At 49.6% G+C, this 18908-nt stretch overlaps 1 protein-coding gene across 1 annotated transcript in view; it reads left to right on the top strand.

Annotated features, from left to right (window-relative positions):
• Positions 1 to 18908, top strand: part of LOC144169181 (progranulin-like) — a 35537-nt gene that overhangs the window by 13314 nt on the left and 3315 nt on the right. The gene's annotated exons all lie outside the window — the stretch shown is intronic.

Genomic DNA, 18908 nt, shown 5'->3' with positions numbered 1-18908 from the left:
CGTGGTGCAGGTGAAACAAACGGAGCCGCTGCGTGCTGTAACTTGGTCAAAGATGGTGGGCTTTCACCCCAATACACGAAACTTCAACACGCTACACCGAATTCGTACCAAGCGCGCACAGGGAAGCGGCGCGCTGAACCGTAACAATACATGCTAATAACATTACCATGCTTTGCTAAGCACCTAATCGATACTTGTGAAGTTACCATGCTGACATTCGTCCCACAGCACTGAGCACATGTCTGAAACACGCGTTTCAACGTTATGAGCACAACCCCTTCACTTGGTTTGCCTTAAGTCAATCAGAATCTGTGAGTGGAGGTGATTCAGTTCCACAGGCAAGTGTTGCATGAATGACTTCAATTCGGAGCAACGTCGGGGAATTAAGTCAATCTTTCACGAACAATATTCACATGCGTATAGTGTGCATGCGGCCCAATCGCAGCGGCCCGCCTGTTTGCATCTCCTGTATGTGTGCGTGTGTCTGCCTGACTTTTTGACATGTGTATCAGTGAAAGTACTGTCATTGAAGATAGGGTATGATTGTAAAGTTTCTAGGGCTAGTCTCTCATGCAGTAAAAAAGGGGTGGCGATTCAGGGTGTCAGTTGTCGTCTTGCACGTCGGAGGATCCTGCTTCTAATCCCACCCAGCGCCTACTTTACCCTATTTCTTTTTCAATTCAAATAGAGTCTTTGTGTATAGAAGCTTCCTTCACAAGGTTTTGTCACGTCATAAAAAAACTGCCAAAGTGGCTGGGGAGTTGCCACTTAAACATATGATTTCAATACTTTTTTCATTACCTGTTAGAAGTTTGGGACAAAGCGGTATTTTAATGAACCAAACTTGTATTTTCTCTTCATGTCTCCTTAGGAGCTTTCAGGTGTTGAGAGGGAAAGTTTTCGAGTGACTGTTGTTGCCCCGATAAATCGCCCTTTGAGAGCGAGGCAGTCCTGTCCAAAAACGGCTCAGGCAAGGCCACCGGCGCGCCTAGCATTAGAAGTCCCCACTCGGAAAGCGGTTGATTATTATGAAAAACTTTATTATAGTCGCCTCTGTTAAGACGGGGTGACTGCTTGGGAGCGGCAGTGTCCTCGTCCCTTCCGACTGCGGTCAGTAACCCATGGGCCCTGGCCGCGTCTTCCGCCAGCTGGACGACTGCTGTTGGGACGTCGAGTTGGGAGATTAGCCGCGCGGCCTCCCATTGCGTGGTGGCTGCGGCGCCGCACCACTCGCAATTATGTGTGTATGTTTCTGGAAATTTGCGGTGGCACAGGGCGGGGTGTGGGAAGGTGTTCGATTGTATCCTGCGCCATGCAACCGATTGCCGTCTGCTACGTGTACAATGAGCGGCTGGAAGTGTGAGTCGGCTCAATCTATATTGCTGGGTACTTTCTTGATATGTAGCCAGCCTGTCCCTCCCCCCGTCGATGACGGCACGTTGTCCTCGAAGTCCGCCTGGTAGCTGAATCTTCGGGCCGTTCGTGTGCCATCTCGTTTCCCCGGAGAGAAGAGTGCGCCTTTGTTCATATCAAACGAATATGTCGTGAAAGCAAGATTCGTTTGCTTTGGATTATCTTGACTACGTACCTATGACGCTAAACATGATTGTTATCATTCCCCTGCCACTTGCAGCTTAACAGCCGATTCGATCGTAGTGTGAAAGATAGCTGTGGCGGAATGTTATCTTGCTGGTACTTCGCACTTTTGGGGGATATTTTAATGGTTAGTGTATCGCAAGCCACCCGTCGATGGTGTGGCTGGCCAACGCCGCCTGTATTAATATTGCCTGACGCGTCGCGCGCTTTTCAATGGGAAGGGTAGGGACGCTTAGTTCAGGCACTGTATCGCTATGTGGCGCGTGCCGGCGGACATCTCGCCTTACGTCACTGCTCGCGAGTCGCACCCACTTCTACGACGTGTGCCTGTCAGCTTGCCTGTTGGGCTTCAAGGGCCGTTTCGCTTACATCTTAGCCGTGACGGGGCGCTAGTTCTGTGGCGCACTGGGGATCTCGTTCAACGTGTCACTCGCTTCATACTTGCTGCATTTTTCCAAAGATAAAGACGGAGGCGGACTAAAATAGTCTAAGAACATACTGATTGTCGGGTAGACATATAGCTAACAGAAAACGATATTTTCGGATGGGGCAGCCATTATTTTACTGATATTTTTCTTTCTGGAATATTTAGAGAAGAAAAAATTGCGTGCACGTTTTTTGTTCAGGCGCTCACTTCTACGATTACTTTCCAATAATATCACGTGCTTTTAAACTTCAGAAAAATATAGGAAACAAAACGATAAGCAGCTGCGATCCTGCCACGCTGTCCGGGCGCTTCTACAGTACAGTCCTCAATTTTAGAAGTGCGTACCGATGCGGAGTGCGAACAGGGGGGTCAAAACAATACCTCAATGAGGAGGGGATAGAGGGGGGATGCCCCACTCAGAAAATTTCAGGGCCTGTGATTCGAGTAGATAAGCGCGCAAAGCCGGCATCAGCCGGCGGCAGCGCAAGGGATTTTGCTTCGTGAGAAAGGAAGTTTTATCAGTGACAGACCAAGACAGACAGGCATGGTGAAAAACAAGAAGGCGTAGGAGCGCCGCCTCGGGAACGCGAAACAAACTTTCCACTATTTTGCATAGTTTCCGAGAAGCGGCGCTGGCTGGCGGACACGAAAGCACGCTGGAAGGCTACGGAGCGGGGAAGGGTAGGAGAGAGCAACAGGAGAGTGGCTGTTTGGCCATTTTTCGCTCACGCGTTAGGCACTGTTTATACAGGCGGCGTTGGGCTGGCTTGTGATAGTCGGGGAAAAGAAGCGTCGCTATGTTTTACCAGCAAAAGCTGTCGATAGTTAATTCTCGCGTCTACTTTTCGCCGGCGTGCGTGCGTTGCCGTGTGCCCGTCGCTGGGATCGCGGCGCTTCCCCGTCGCAGTACATACTGAAATAAAACATGTCCTTTATCTCAGATATTCGTAGAATTGAAACCGCGCCACTGTGTTTCTGAAGCGGCAATGATAATCGCGTCCCTTATAACCTGGAATTATACCAAGATATTAAAATGTTCCTTAAGGTGGACTGCATGTTGGGCCAGTTGGTTCATGATTGAGAAATTAAAAAATGGCAGCATCTCCACTCCGTGGATGATGGCAAGGGTGCGGAGTACGGGGTCTCTAAATGACATCCAAGTTGCACCCCGAGTGACATCCGATTTTCGCACCGACCGTCATTCGATTTGAGCCGTGAGTTGCACCTTGATTATCCCATAAATGAAACTGTACCTAACGCCTCAAATCTAATTTCGCTTGCTTTTGGCTTGATGGCGGTGTGCGCTCGCACGGACGCGAACGGACATTGGGAGGTCCTAAGGTACTCCGCGCCGTTACACGCGAGGGAGTAAGCCGTTTGACTCTCGGGTACTAACTCATGGTCGTAACCCACTGGATAAGACGACTCACACTAACTCTGTCTGGTCTGCCAGACACAGGCTGGTATCTCATCTCGTCTGACAACTTAATTTCCTTATCGGACATACAAAGTTTAAATTGTTTTTTTTCATGTGTCTGTGTGTATGACGTGATCCGTACACATTTCGTCTTGCGCGGGTGTTTTCAAGGGAGTATATATGTGCTGTGCGATGAATAAAAATAAATTCAGTTGTGAGTCCGTGCTGGTCTTCGTCTCTTTGTTTCATTCAGTCCTCGTTTTCGTGCGCTGGAGTTCCAGTCATGAATTGTCGCCAACTAGACTGCGTTTCAGTATTATTGCAATCCATTCACTTGTCGTCGAGCCCTCCAGTTTCTGACGGCGACTCAGTGCTTTCGCCTGTTCTGGAAGTGTTGCTGTCGCGCGAAGTGGCCGTAACACGTACTGTTGTGACAGTTGTCGACGGTAACGTTCGTCTACCAATTTTAAATTTGGGAACATTTCCTCAAGCTCTACCGAAGGGTGTATCTCGGGCTAAACTGCGGCCGATAAACGACCACCAAGTTTTTGCTATGTGCGTGGAGCCATACCAAATTTCTACTACCCAAACCACTTCAGTTCCTTATGTCGAGAATATCGCCAAAACGATCGCCTGCGATCTTCCGGCAGAACAAGCTGCCACTCTAAGCAGTCTTTGAGCCCCTATCAAGACATTCCCGACTTCGATAATCGTCCTCTCGGTCAGACTACTGCTGTTCGACATCGCACGGACAACGGTGATGCCAGCCCCGTTCACAGCCGCCCATACCGTGTGTCCCATGCTGAACAACTGTTCATTCATCAGGAAGTACAAAGCAGGCCCGCAAGAATATTCATCAAACCTTCGTCGAGCTCCTGGGCTTCGCCTGTCGGTTTAGTCAAAAAGAAAGATGGCAGCTGGCAGTTCTGCGGAGATTATCGACGCCTCAACCACATTACCAAGAAGGACGTTTATCCATTGCCGCGCATTGACGACGCACTAGACTGCCTGCATGGCGCGAAATATTTTTCATCTATTGACCTCAGGCCTGGATAGTGGCAAATTTCTGTTGAAAAATCCCACTGCGAAAAACGGTGTTTTTTACGCCCGATGGTTTCTACTAATATAAGGTAATGCCGTTTGGCCTATATAACGCCCCTGCTACCTTTGAGACGATGATGGACTCGCTACTCCATTGATTCGAGTGGTCGACCTGCCTATGCTACCTCGATGATGTAACTGTTTTTCCCCTACATTCGACACCACCTCAAGAAGCTTTCGGCAATATTGGAAGTGCTTCGACGAGCAGGCCTTCAGCTAGAGCCATAAAAATGTCTCTTCGCTCGCCGCCAAATTAAGCTGCTTGAAAACCTTGTCGACGCCAAAGGGGTTCAACCCGACCCTGATAAAGTTCGCGCTGTGCGGAACTTCCCAAAACCACAGTCGTCAAAAGATCTCGGGAAATTTGTACGGCTCCGTTCCTACTTTCGTCGCTTCGTTGCGCATTTCGCCGACATTGCCCGTCGTCTGCCAGACGTTCTTAAAAGAAATGCCACCTACGAATGGGCCTCCAAATAAGATGAAGCCTTCTCTACGCTTATTACGTCGGCAACCGTTTTAGGCCACTTTAATCCATCGCAACCAACCGAAGTCCGCACCGACGCACGCGGACATGGTATGGGGGCGGTTGAGGCAAAACAACAGGCCGGCAAGAACCGTGTCGTCGCCTATGCCAACCGTCTCCTGTCTGCAGCCGAACGCAATTACTCCATCACGCAACGGGAGTGTCTTGCGCTTGTCTGGGCTGTCGCCAAATTCCACCCATACCTCTTACGCTAGCCTAGGCACTTCAGGGTCATTACAGACTACCACGCTCTGTGCTGGCTTTCTTTGAAAGATCGCACGGGCAGGCTTGGTCGATGGGCTCTCTGCCTTCAAGAGTACACATCCTGTGTGGTCTACAAATCTGGCCTTTTACACCAGGATGCCGACAGCCTGTCACGCAATCCTGCGAACCCTCCAGACATGAGCGGAGCAATTTCTGATACCTGCCTTTTTGCAATCTCCTATCTCCTGAACATTGCTGCATAACAGCGCCCTGTAATCTTCGACGGTCTCGAATGCGCAATAGCTGACCTTCTCTCCATGCCTATGCAATTCGGGATCGCACCATCTATCGTCGCAACTTCCACACCGATTGTCCCGAATTACTCCTCGTTTTACCTGAACACTTGCGTGCAGTCATCTTGGACCAGCTTCACCATGGTCTAACGGCTGGCCATCTCAGAAAAACCCGCACATATGACCGTGCGCGGCGTGGCTTCTTTTGGCCCGGCTCTATACAAATTCGTGCGACGATACGTGACCGCCTGTGACCTTTGCCAACGGCGGACAACACCGACGACGCTCCCCGCCGGTCTGCTTCAACCTATCCAAATTCCTCTTGAGCCCTTTTTCCGTGTAGGTTTGGAATTACTGGGCCATGTTCCTCTGTCCAAGTCCACAAACACGTGGGTGGGCGTCGCAACAGACTATGCAACACGTTTTGCAATCCCGCGTCATCGGCCGATGTTGCCAATTTTCTCCTAGCCAACGTCATTCCGCACCACGGAACCCTCGTCAATTGCTCACCGATCGTGGTCGATACTTCTTATCCAAAGTTGCTGGCGACCTTCTGCGCTCCTGCTCTACTAACCCAATTTGCAACAGCATATCCGAAAACAAATGGACTCACCGAACGACTCAACCGAACCTTTAAGGCCATGCTGTCTTCCCAAATCTCAGCGGAAAATTGAGATTGGGACATCGCCATTTCCCCCTTTACATTCGCCTACAATTGGTCCCGTCATGACACCATGGGATTTCCCCCTTTCTACCTCCTTTACGGCAGTGAGCCTGCTTTGCCACCGGACACCTTACTGCCCCTCGTTTTCTGAATACGCTCATGATGCGATCACCCGAGCTACTTTTGCAAGGCAGGTTGTCCGCGACCATCTTCACGCGTCACAGGCCTCTCAGAAGCATCGTTACGACCAGCGCGACAGGCCAGTACACTATCCTCCGGTATCACTGGTCCTTCTCTGGACACCATGCCATTGCGTGGGTCTTCCCGAAAAAATGCTTTCGTTCTATACTGGTCCTTACCGCGTCCTCCGCCCCGTTACGGACGTTACATATGAGATCACTCCCATCGTCCTTTCACCTTCCGTGAGAACGGCGCCTGTTAACATTGTGAATCTGTCCCGCCTCAAGCCATACTGTGGCTGTCGTGGACTACACTTTAGATCCGTGACGACGCTTTTCCAGCTGGGCATTATGTTATTACACGTGGTTATGTTGTTGGCGACAGGTCACATGATATAAGGTGTACAATCTACGCGACTCACTGTGATCATCATCATTCCTCCCGGTCATTATCATCACGGCTCTCTCTCTCGCGCACTCCGCCTTTTTAGTCCTGCCCGGTTCCTGTATCTCGCTGTACGAATATTCCCAAATATAGTGTCTCTTCCCCGTAAGAATATCATTCAGATAGTACAGCCATGAAGGACCACGGTGCAGAGGAGCATCGTTGAATTCTCCCCCAGAGCAAAGTTTTCACAATTGCCAAATCAACTGAATTAGCACTTCTGTTTACGGGAACATTCCTTTGAAGTGTGGCGTCTAAATTTGGGCGATGATTGAGTGCTTTTAATTCCGTAAGCACTCGGCAATTTTGGGTGCTGTAAACTCCGAATTTTCAACCGACACAGTTAAACTTATGCTCTCTCGTTAAAACACACTCATGTGCAACGCCCGCTATCGTTTTCTTTTTCAACTCGGTGTTGACCACATTTAAGCTTTCTTGATGACGACTATCAGGATCGTTTTGTTGTAAGACATTTATTGGCGAACAGAAAGGTCATGAGGGAAGGACGGGAACAGGGGGGGGGGGGGTAGGTAAGTCCACATCTTTGGGGATGAATAAGCAGATGGAGTGTACGGATGAAAGAGAGCAGTAGGCCTTAGCGAGCTACGCTGCCCGTGTGAGACCACTCGTTCATACGAATTCACCTACAGTGTGTACAGTGTGGTTTTAGAGAGTATAGGGTCGACAGTGGTGGGATATTGGGATCGGAGTTTGGGGGTCATTCCCACGGGAGGATGATTCATGACCTGGCTTCCAGTCCAGCAAGAAGGAGTCCGTCAGATCACGTATGGTGGCTGCGATGCGGCGCGACATGTCCTCCATAATAAAGTCCAGCGCATGAATAATAGCTAGAAGTTCAGCTTAAGCGACGAGGCGTGCGGTAGGGAAAAAGCTGGGAGCCTTGTTCCGAACGATCGTCTAGAGAGGTCCATGCAGTGGCAACGTGTGTAGCCGTGCGAGTAGCATCTTCATAGACGCCGATTTCGCTGGGTTGTTTAATTGTGCGAAGTAAGCTGAAGCGTTTTTTTTTTTCGCGTGTGCCTAGCAGCGAGAGGAACTGAGTGCGGTGCCGTAGTGTAGAGTAATGAGAGGTCTTTTCGGAAAGAGGAGGGGGCGCTGGAAAAATAAGTTTGGGAGTGGATGGCGTTGTCGTTTATCCGAAGAGGTGGGCGAAACACTGGTGTTCGTATAGGATCTCTTGTAGTTGCATTGGTTGAGCTGCTCTTGGTGCAGGATCACAAAACTAGTGCATACACTTTCAGGGTGATGGCTGCCGCCATCAGGGCCATAGTGCATCTGGGTTGCCTTTAATCACAAAGACAGATTCCGCGAGAAAAAATTATGAAAACGTGGGCTACATAATTCACCCGAGTGTTCATTTTTCTTCTCCATGAGAAAACCGGCTGCTTAGGCATCGAATTAACACGAGCAGCAATTTCAGACTTCTGAATCCCTATGTACTGCTCTTGTTTCATTAAAGAAGCAAAATTTATGTGGCCTCTCCACGGAAAACTCCCAGCGAGGATTATGGCATGGCTATTATGGCATTACAGATACAGTGTTAATAATCACGAGGTTTCATAACCGAAATTGATGACCAGGACGACCCGCACTGATATATATACAATTTTCGCGGACAGTTATACCAATACCAAACACTGTAACAGCGGACCCCCTAAACGTTAAGGTTGTTAACGAGGTGTCCCCATACTTTTCTGTCAAAGGGACGTGCATTTAGCTCTAATGAAAAGAAATTTCCAGGCGTTAACACCCGTCACCAGGAAGAAGTGCCATCGCCTCCCCTTTGAACCCCACTCTTTACAGGTGAGGCTGCTTTATAAGAGCGTGAAAAGATATACATGCTTTCAAGCCCGCATGACATTGCATCCTGTGTCAGTTCTCTCTGCATTGATCCGAACTTGCCTCCTGTGACTGGCCTTCTTAAATTGCCGCCAAACACCCCTCGTCGGTTGGTATGGCTGAGTGTACTTTTGAAATGGGCCGAGTTTGCAATGGGAGTTAAGCCGACAGATGCTCCGCCACAACGTCCGCGAAAAATATATAACACACCTAACACCACGTATAACTATGGAAGTACCTCGCATTAGGGGCGAAAGTCCCGCTTCGCTGGCCTTGGGCAGGTCCTCTGGCCGGCGTTCGGGCAAAAGTCCCATTACGCCGCTCTTAGGCAAGTCCTCTGAGTGGTGTCTTGGGCGAAAGTCCTGTGGCTCCATCCTTGGGCAAGTCCTCTGGATGGAGCTTCGGGCAGAAGCCCCGCTGTGCCGCGCATGGGCAGGTCCTCTGCGTGGCACTTCGGGCAAAAGTCCCGTTTGGCCACTCTTGGGCAAGTCCTCTGAGTGGTCTCGCGGGCAAAAGTCCCCTAATGCGGTTCTTCCTGGAAGGAGAACTGGTCCTGCAGATTTGTGCAGGAGAGCGGGGCCTTTGCAGCTATCTTCCAGTGACGGGTGCCGCCGCAAGTGTTGCAGGCGCCGTCCCCTAGAAATGAGCTGCCTGAGAAGGTTGAGTTTGCAGATGGCGCCACGTTGCGTGGTTGGGCTTTGTGTCCGTGGGCTACCTTTGGCGGGTTATACGGCTCCTGTAGAGCGGTGGCTTGTTCATAATAGAGAGGGCGGGGGAACTTGCACATCGAAGCTCCCAAGTGTGGTGAGCTGGGATGTGTCTCCCCACAGGTCCATTCCATTAGGATCAGCCAGGGGCGTTTGCGCACCAGGCCTTCTGAACGGAAGTTCAGATGGCTGGGTGGCACAGCGGGAAACCACTAGTGCCAACGGGTACCCCTGCCGGTTCGAACGGGAGGAGCTGTGGGGAGGCGCAGCCACCAGGCACACCGTTTGGTGGACTCAGAACCTGGCAGAACCACGAGTTTCGATGCATGAGCTTCGACGTGTGGGGAACTCATCGTCCCTCTCCTATAGGGGCCGTGTTCCTGTCAATTGGGGAAGTACCCCAGGGTACCGAGGACAACCGGCAACGGGGGAAATCGTGCACCAACCAACATCCCATCCTAATGGGTGGCTCATTCTGGTGGAATGTAACACCGGCGGCGTCCGCCACTGGGGAGTGTAGCTGCTAGGCTTGCGTTGCCTGTAGATCACAGAATCAGCTCTCCTTCCGGCACTTTGCAGGTGGCCGCTGCAAAGTGCCAAATTTTTAGTTATGTTGACCAGAAAGAGCAAACTGTTGGGTGAACAGTCCTTTTGCGTGGCTTTTTACTGCAGCTTGAAATGTGCAAAATTCAAAGGCTTTACCAAACAGGTCTCAAACCGCCGACTGGAAAGGATGTGATCAAAAAAAATTCCCGCACTGCAAAGTTTGATGATGTGTTGAATGAAAAACATGCAAAGATCAGGTCAACATTTTGACAGACAGATTGGTCATTGGTTCGCTGCTACCACCAACCTAAAAGGCAATTGTAATTATTCGCTCAGTAGCCCGGGCGTCGGAGCACGGCCTCCGCGATCGGCGTCCGGCGGTGCGCCGTTGCTCCGGGCGTCCCATTCCGCCGGAGAAAGTGTAATTTCAAAGGGGCCGTTTCGCCGTTTTCCGCTGCACCGCGGCGCGTGGAGCCCATGGTCAGACTAGCACAAAAATTTCGTAAAAGTATTTTCTTTTTATTTTGACATAATTTTTTCGTTTATTTGTTTGCATTTTTTCGGCGTTGCAACTAACGTACGTTCGGCGTACAGTGGCGTCAACGCCACCCCGTTACAAAGGGGAAGCCACTAAAGCATCATCATCATCATCATTGAATGTAACAGCCGACCGTGCTGCGGCGGTCCACGAAATAGCTTCCGACAGCTTTTGCGCTCCGCATGACAAAAATAATCTGCCACAGCTGCTTTTAGGAATGTGCAGTAATATCACAGCACCTGGTGATGCTTTTAGGTCAGGTAACGTGGCGACTATGCGGGTTTATTTCCCATGCGCTGTCGCGCAGTACGCTCCACGGAACCGACTGTCTTTCCGATAATGCCGCCATTGCGAAATTTCCCGCGTTTAAATGATGTTAACCTCATAAAGAGGTATTCTTATTTCTTATATGTGGCCGTACGGTCCTAATTAAGTTCTATCCGCTCTCTTTTATGGCATTCGAATCAATCTATATTGGATGTAATACCGGATATATTGCTAAGACAATGAAAAACGCTGCAAGCGAATTACGTTGAGTGATTCCTGAGCGGCATTGTAATTTCCGCGGCACATCTGCATTTTGCTATTACGTTTTCGATTTAAGCGTCAACAAAGAGAAAATGTTTACCTTTGATGTACTCCGTTTTTATTTCGTTCCTAAATGCATACGGTGACTACTGGGACCCTTTGCGAAAAGGCGGACAACACTGAGAATTCAGCGGCGCTAACACTGGTGGTGAACGCGACGACGCCATTAGAAAGGAAGCAGGTCGTAGCAACGCCGTTGCGGTTGCAAGTTTTCGCCAACGTCTTCACGAGTCTGTTGCCCCATCGCCGTAGTCATATTTCTCTCCTAAAGAGGTGTTTTGCGCTACCTTTCGAATATTGACGCTGGTCAAATCGCTTCCGCTTATCTACCCCGCTGCACAACGACTCGTCTGGGGCGAGTCGAGACGTGCCCTTCTATTCTCCTACTTCTTCTGTGTTTGTTTCTTCCTCTGAGTTCCTCTCAAGTCGACTGCCTCTGCTCACTGCTGACGCACGCGTGCGACCTATCGCTCCCGCATTAGCACCGACGGAAAAATTAAGCGCCGCAAGTACAGAGGCGGTGAATCGCAAACATGACCTCTAGCAGAGACAGCAAAATCAGTTTCATTATGCATGCTTTCGTCATTTTCGCGAATAGTTTTGAAAGTTTGAACATGCGCAAAGTGAGCGCTCAGCAGAGACGCACCCTTCATAGCCCGTTCATAGCGGCCAGCCGCCGCTACCACGGGGCAAGGGCGCATCGATTAAGCACAATTAAAACTCGACAACCAAACAAGGACGCAGCGCTAAGGCTATTCTTTATTAGCAACAAATCCTAACTTTGCTTGCTGCTGTTTGTCAACACTGACGATTGCGTAACGTAGGACTCCACGCTGACGTATGATCGCTCGTGCTCGTAGGACCTTTCAGTGGTCGACCTCGAAGAATAAAATCCTGAATATGCCGCTCTTCTATCGAAAGAAGGGCGACAAAGTTATTTTCCCATCCTGCAGTGGAAACACCACTTCGCAGGACGCGCATGCAATTACGTGGACGGTGGACGGTAGCTACCCCATAGAAACTCTGTGCTCGCAGCCTTTTTGCTTCCCTCTAATGGCGGCGCAGCGGGTGCACAGTGTTGCCAGAGTGGCTTGCTGTTTTTCCCGCAAGCAATTTCGCCATTTTGCAAAGGGTGTGATTGGTATGAATACCTAAAATACAAGAACTTATCGTTACTGATTTCAGGTTGCATCTGACACGTAATTTAGCGTTTATGTTTGGTGTGAATGTTAGCCATTTCTGTTCACCCTAAACAGTTACCTACCCCAAGCCACAGGAGACTCCAGGAGCCGCACAGGTTATTTACATAATCACTGCGGAAGCAATAATACGCCCTTACGAAAAAATATGAAGTTGGGGGTCAGCGCGAGCGAGATATGGTTCCAAAAATTGCAGGCCGCGCTAAGAAAATAAAATGGAAGAAAACACTGTGTATCAGGATCAGGAAATGGAATTCGGAGCTGACGGATAGCCGGTTGAAACACGCTTCGCCTGCAAAATGACCAGTGAGTGCGCTGTGGCGTTATAGACTGGTACTCAGGTCCACAGTTCTCAGCGGGAGCTGTAAAACGATGGCGGCCACGGGAGGGGGGCCTCGCAAGAAGATGCAAGGGAACAAAAAAAATGACACAAGGCGTACAAAGACGCAAGTTCTCGCTGCAGCTAGAACCACTCCTAATCAACGCCTCCGCAGCCATTACGACACGTAGATTATACGCCAGACATATCCCTCTGATGACTAAGACATTGTCGAAATAGAAGGTGACACAGCCACGACGGACCTACATTGAGGATCCCATAGCTAAAAATAAACTGCGTTCGTATTCCTGCAAGTAAGCAAAGTGTCTCTGTGAACGTTTTTAGAGGTGAAATGTTGCAGGCTAGGTTCTGAACAATAGGTGGGAGCTTCGACAGGGCACGTAGAAAAAAAGTCACATTGACAGCATATATGTTGTGGCAAAGCCATGTTTCTGGCGTTTGCTCTGTATATGTCGACTTAAAAACGGTCCTAAAAATAATAGAGAAATATGTCGCCAGGGTGGTCCCATCATTACGCTGTGCTTCATTTAATTGTCATAATTAGTGTACAATGACGTTATAGACGTTACAGAATTCCTGTCTGCTCTACATGGCCCCGCGGGGAGTGTATGATTATACAAAGAAAATGGCTGTAACTTTTGTTTTATCAAAACTATCGCGAAACAAATATGGTAATTAGCAGTGGAAACGGCTCGACCATTACGCCAGGTTTTGTCTGCTTTTCACCATTCCGTAGTTCACAGCTGAAGTTGGAATTCCCGTCTGCTGTCAATACATCTGCGTTAGGGAAGCGCACAGATTCATGGTTGTCCGTTAGAATAAACTCTAGTCCCCATAAGTTTAATCGAGCAAATTAACTGAGGAATATACGTTCAATTACAAGTTATAAACAACGTGTTTGCTTCATGCACTTCTTCGGCGGGCCTGCTGGCCCGCTGAGAGGAACGGTAGTAAAATTTTTTTTTCAATGTATCCAGCACTTTTATTCGCAAATATAGGATCTCAGAGCACGTGCCTGTCATAAGCAGAAAACATTTCAGTGCGGTGAAAAATTTCCTATAACTTCCTATAATTTTATAATTTCCTATAATTTTAATTTAACAACGCAAAATTTTTTCCACGATTGAACCTGGTCGGTGACCATTGCAACAACATGACACGGTTACCGCAAACTTGTTCATTACCACAAATAACTATTTATAGTAACCCTATAAATAACCTCCGAGAAAGTACTGCGTACCAATCCGCATGCTCGCGTCACGCTTGAAACATCGTCGACCTTTCGTTGATCGCTGGCACACCTTTGCTTCAGTTAAATGGATTTCTCTAAGCTGCTGAGACAAGCCGACTGCATAAAATCATTGTCGTCTCTTATTTCATCAAAACTGACGCCCGCAGGGGAGTCAAAAAATTTCCCCGCATTTCCCCGAGGGGAAGAATGTGAAAGTGCGAATGCAGGAGTTGAATTTGCGCGGTTCGGTAATGTTCGTGAAAGAGAGATCACACACACACACACACAACTGCCATTGGGAGAGAGAGAGAGAGAGAGAGAAAACATTTATAGAGCTCAATTGTGAGAGTGGAACCCTAGTCCGGGAATCCATGCGTTGCCCTCGCCGTCTTGGCCCGTGTCACCAGGAGAGTCGGGTCCTCCGGTTGACAGCTGGTCAACAGTGTCTCCCACAGCTCAGGAAAGGAACAGGTGGAGAGGGGTGGTAGGGCTGGGTTGTGAGCGCATTCCACAATTATAAAAATTCCCCGCCTTTCCCCGAGGGGAAGAATGTGAAAGTGCGAATGCAGGAGTTGAATTTGCGCGGTTCGGTAATGTTCGCGAAAGAGAGATCACACACACACACACAACTACAAAGAAAGAAAGATGCATTTATTCACAGACACCTATTTGTGTTGTCGTTGTACTTGATTGCTAGAGCGGATCTCAGCTTTGAAATTTCGTGTCAGTACTCCTTTAAGCGGGTGCATTAGCCCTTCTCACGCCCGATTCCTGGCCAATCCCCCACGTGGGTATGTGCCATGCACAGACACCTATTTGTGTTGTCGTTGTACTTGATTGCTAGAGCGGATCTCAGCTTTGAAATTTCGTGTCAGTACTCCTTTATGCGGGTGCATTAGCCCTTCTCACGCCCGATTCCTGGCCAATCCCCCACGTGGGTATGTGCCATGTCAGCGGCCAGGCAGCGCGCGCCCATCTCCCCCCGTTGCCAAGGAATACCAGGAGATTCCTGGCCAATCCCCCACGTGGGTATGTGCCATCTCCCCCCGTTGCCAAGGAAGACGAGGAGCGCGCGCACCCGCAGCTGTTGCTATGTGGACGGACGGCGGTCAACGGAATTCAGGGTCGCTTATAAAGTGCATTCGCACTTAAAAGAATTACAAGCGAAGACACCCAACCGCAAAATATCCGCTAAGCCATTCGTAGGAGCCGGTGCGAGCTGCCGATGATGATGATGATGATTAGTTGCTTCCCCTTTCTAACGAGGTGGTGTTGCACAGTGGTCTTAGTCGCAACGCCACTGTACAATCACCTCGCCAAAAAATACAAATAAAATAAATAAAAAATAATGTCAAAATAAAAAGCAAATACTTTTACGGAATTTTTGTGCTAGTCCGACTTCTTTGTTCGCATGTCTTCCCAGATTGTTCTCTGCTCTTTTCCAACCAACATTCTAACCTTCTTTTACTAACCTCTGCTGCTGTCCAGTTCACTTCTCCGGTGTTAGCCGAACCATCGGCTAACCCCGCCACCTCGCGGCACATTGCGGAGTGAGCTGCATTACATTTTTTTGCTGGGGGGCGCGCCGAATGGGACGGCCGGAGCAACGGCGCGCCGCCGGCAGCCGATCGCGGAGGCCTTGGTCGGAGAGAGCAGTGACCAGTGCTCGACGCGTGAGGCGCGCTCGTGCCAAACAGCCCAGTGCCTTTCTCGCGCGCACACCATCGTTGTCGTCTTCTGGTAATATATCAATTCTTCCCCCCTTAGAGAAAACAACTGAAAACAAAGTCTCCATAGCGATCTGGAGGCCACCTAGCCTCTGGTGGTCACAGTTGCCGGGTAGTCCCTGCTTCCAACGTCGAGGTCGATGGTTGGGAGGAAACGTCTGGAGTATTCAGCGAGTCCGGTAGCAGTGGAACAGCAGAACTCGAAGGCGTCTGTTGCGTTGTGTCAGCGAAATCGTCTGCTGTGCTCCAGTCCATTGGCGTCCTGCTCCGGCTCGCTTTCCTGAACTGGTTGAGATGAAGGCGAATTTTTCCAAGGGCGCTTTTTACCAGCCAGGATCGTGGTCCGACGCGGCGCAGACGTTCGCCTTCAATTCAATCTGGCTTTGAAGAACTGTTGGATGAGCACCCTTTCCCCTTCGGCAAAACGACGTGATTGTTTCAATGTCGGCTGGTCTGCGTTTCCTTGTCTGACTTCAGCAGATCGAGGGGACATAAAAGTTTGCGGCCAAACACCGCTCTCGCCGGTGTTATTCCTGTAGCTGTGCGCACCGTCGTGTGCTGCCGATACAGTAACTTTGCAAGTCGACACTGTATGGAGCAGTGTATATATCCATCACGAGTGCTCTCTTCAGCTCGGCCACGTAACGTTAAGCTTGCCCGTTTGTTGCAGGGTGATACGCTGGTAACGTCATAGCTTGTATGCCATTCTATGCGTAGAACTGCTTCATCTCGCTTGAAATAAAAACAAACAGAGCCACGTTGTCACTCCGCTCCTGTCTCGTACTCCGCCTTCTCGGTATTGTTCGTTTCGCAATTGGTCATGGCAGTTCCAATTCTCGCCTTTTCCCCCCTCAATTTTTTCTACCATTTTGGCCTTATCTCGCGCCGGCGAGGCGCGGGAATAGCGTCGGACGGCACGGGGGTCGCGTAGCGCGCGGTGCATGGCTGGCGGGCTAGAGTAGACGCCGTGGAGGGGAAGAGGGGGCACAAAATAGGCGTTTTATTTATAAAAACTCTATATTTCAGTTAGCGGCTCAAAAATTACGCGACAATGAGCTAATTAAAGTACTTTAAATAAGTTCTTAGTCCACCTGGCACGTGAGGCCGTCTATTAGGGCGACATTTACCCGTACCCCGTTCTTACGACCCCCCGGTCCCTTGAAAGTCGTATTATCGGGGTTCCACTATATCTATTCCTGAGCAATTACACAATATTTGGCAAAATTGTAATTCTCCCGCTAAATCGTGTTTCGTGACGTCAGCGATGACGTATCCAGGGCAAGTACTTGAAACGATTGTTAGTACGGTGACTGGGGCATCAGCGAGCGACCAAACATGTTTTGTTGCCTCGTTTACCGTTTGTCCTCCCAAATAGCGCCATGAAACTGTTCCGGACGGCTGTTCACACTTGTTTTTGACCGGATTTTTACCTGGCTAATTTATGCAACGGTTGATAGTAATCATTTCCTGAAACATTGAGTATGCTCGACAGAGTTGCAAAAGACAATGCCGCTTACGCCAGTTATCCTGTGTAAGCCCAACGTGCCGGATGGCTTTGCAGTTATAACCGGCGTTGTACGTGCGCGCAGGTGCTTCTATGTTTGCTTGTGCGTTCGTAACTTACATTGTTACCCCACCATTCTTGCTGCTATAAAACGAATATGCTGTAAAGTTAAGCGTAATAGCTCACTCTGCAAGCTTGTAAGCCCTCTTGAGTTTGTTTTGGCCGTCCTCAGCCAATTACACAGCTGACCATCATACGTAATAGGTTTTAGTGCGGGAAATGAGCTGGTTGGTCACTTGGACATTCTCTTTTTTTTATAATAATAGCGTTTATATGAGCAAAGTTTGCCTTAAAAGTGGTGTCAGTGTTATTCTAACAAGGCAATATTTCAAATGAAGCAAACTTTCATTTTCTCTTCAGGGGCCTTGCAATGCCTTTGCTTTAAAATAAGAAAACTATAGGGCAAATCCCACTCTGTGGAGGTCGACGACCATCGAAGCTTTTTAGCACACGAAGTGACACACAATTTATGTGAAATGTATGATCACACCTCATCCCTCTTGAGCGTGGACGGCTCGAGCGATCCTCCCTAAGAAAGACTTTTGTGTCTTGCACCGATACATAGATGCAACCGTAGTTTCGCATTTTGCCGTGGTTCAAGGCGGTTAAAGCAAGTTTGCTGAGCGAAAGCTCAGTTTTTGCGCAGCGAAAGTGCACGCAGTTGCACGGCAACACAAAACACAGCCGCTGCACGGTGCAGTCGCCGCTGTTCACGCTAATGTTACAGTGAACTTTGATGCAGCCAGCGCCTCGTGTCATTTCCTCGCACACAGAATTGCACGGCAAGACGAAACATAGCCGCTGCATGGAGCAGTGCCGCTGCCGGGACGAACACGCAGTAAAGCTTCGTGTAGCCAGTGCCTTGCATCATTTTCTGAGGCACGCATCCTTACCCTTCCCGTCTATCCTTATCCTCAAAACCCTCCCCTGGGAACAAACGAGCGATTGCACGTCATCGCTGCAGAAGCCGTCGCCCATAGCGATAATATACTGACTCTAGAGGGAAAGCGCGCCGCTGAGCCAATGCATTGGAACCGTATACGACACACAGTGGCAGACATAATACAACGATTTGAAGGTTGCCAGCTGAGCTTTCGCTTACCAAAAATGGCGAAAGCGATGGGCATTAATCTGCCAACGCGCTGCTGTGGCGTTTCCGCGTCCGGCTAGCGAAGCATGCCGGGAGAAATTGTAACATGGCGGCCCGCTGGCCAGGCGGATTTTAAGTGCGAAGCACTTCTTAGTCGGGCCTACTCCTGCTTCCACCGCCGTCCTCCGTCCGCAGCCTAGCAACGGAGCTAGCTACCGTGCCTAGCAACGGCGCCGGATTTCCGACGCGTGAGGGCGCTCGCATAGCGCCTCCTCTCCCCCATCGCCTACTCTCCTAAAGCCCCTTTACTACTCTCCAGCTCGCAACACCCTCTCTCGGCGCGCCAGCCAGGCCACTACACTATATAAAAAGAAAAAAAACAGCATCCGCCGCCAGGTTTCGACCCGAGGACTTTGCGGCCGCAGCGCGACGCTCTACCGACTAAGCCACGGACGCTTTTTTTTTTTTCTTTATTGCCTGCTTGGCGACAACACAACACGCACTGTTCAGTACACAAATTACTAGCTCCAGCCGCCAATCGGCTGAAGGGAGTGGCTTAAAACATCTTAAATTGCGCTAGAACATCCAGAATGGGTAACCACTCAGGCTCTTCCGGCATCACTCGATAAACTTCTCTTATATAAGCAACGCTTTCAATGAAGTACTCTC

The sequence above is a fragment of the Haemaphysalis longicornis genome, unplaced genomic scaffold (genome assembly GCF_048455015.1).
Source record: "Haemaphysalis longicornis isolate Haplotype H1 unplaced genomic scaffold, Haemaphysalis longicornis Haplotype H1 scaffold_2, whole genome shotgun sequence".
Classification (NCBI taxonomy): Eukaryota; Metazoa; Arthropoda; class Arachnida; order Ixodida; family Ixodidae; genus Haemaphysalis; species Haemaphysalis longicornis.
This window is presented reverse-complemented; position numbering and strand designations above follow the sequence as displayed.